This window comes from Chlorella variabilis (genome assembly GCF_000147415.1).
Source record: "Chlorella variabilis unplaced genomic scaffold CHLNCscaffold_23, whole genome shotgun sequence".
In the NCBI taxonomy this organism is placed as follows: Eukaryota; Viridiplantae; Chlorophyta; class Trebouxiophyceae; order Chlorellales; family Chlorellaceae; genus Chlorella; species Chlorella variabilis.
Window position 1 is genome coordinate 607,751 of NW_005435065.1, and position 756 is coordinate 608,506.

At 64.9% G+C, this 756-nt stretch overlaps 1 protein-coding gene across 1 annotated transcript in view; it reads left to right on the top strand.

Annotated features, from left to right (window-relative positions):
• CHLNCDRAFT_36917 (hypothetical protein) overlaps positions 1-756 on the top strand; it is a gene marked incomplete at its 3' end in the record, with an annotated part of 3,413 nt that overhangs the window by 1,261 nt on the left and 1,396 nt on the right. The window lies entirely within an intron of this gene.

The window sequence follows — 756 nt, forward strand, 5'->3', positions numbered from 1 at the left end:
GATTGGTCCCCTGGACCGCGATGCCCGACTTCTACCGCTCCTTTGTGTGCGTGGAAAGCGCGCAGTTCAGCAGCCCTGTGCGCCTGAAGCCCGGGGAGCACTGGCGCAGCCAGGCGGAGTGGGCGGTGAAGGACCTGTGAGGCGGGCTCGCCCTGGCCGCTGCCAGGCTGTCAGCCAGCTGCTGCCAGCCATTCACCGATCCTGCTGCTCGCCGGTGCCGCCAGCGTCGCCCTGTCGCGCACAGCCCACCGCCATCCGCCCCTCCTTCCCACCGGGTCTGTCCCTGGGATCACCAGCAAACAAGTTTGGCGGCGGCGGCGCTGGAAATGATGCAAGCAGCTTGGGCACACGCCATGCGGCGCAAGTGGGCCTTCTGTGCATGCCGACTGCCTTGTATTTCTCCTCTGTGAAGGACTTGTAAGTTACAAGGCAGCAGGGCAGGAGTGGAGCGGGGCACCAATGGGAAGGGAAGCGGGGGGCAACAGAGGGTAAAAGCTGCCGCCGGCGGCTGGGGCAGCGACTGTGGCAGCAACAGATGCAGTAGAGGGTCTAGGAGTGGGGCAACAACATGTGAGCGGGGAGAGCACATAGCACAATGGCAGAGCAACGCGCAAACAGAAAAGGGCGGCGTGGAGGGGAGCGAGGAGACACAAGCTGGAAGCAGGGTTGATGCGGCACGTGACGTTGCCAATAGGTAGGCGCTGAGGTCAGGTGGCCGCTGCATGCGGCACGGCGCGGCGACTCCTCCTCCTCCAC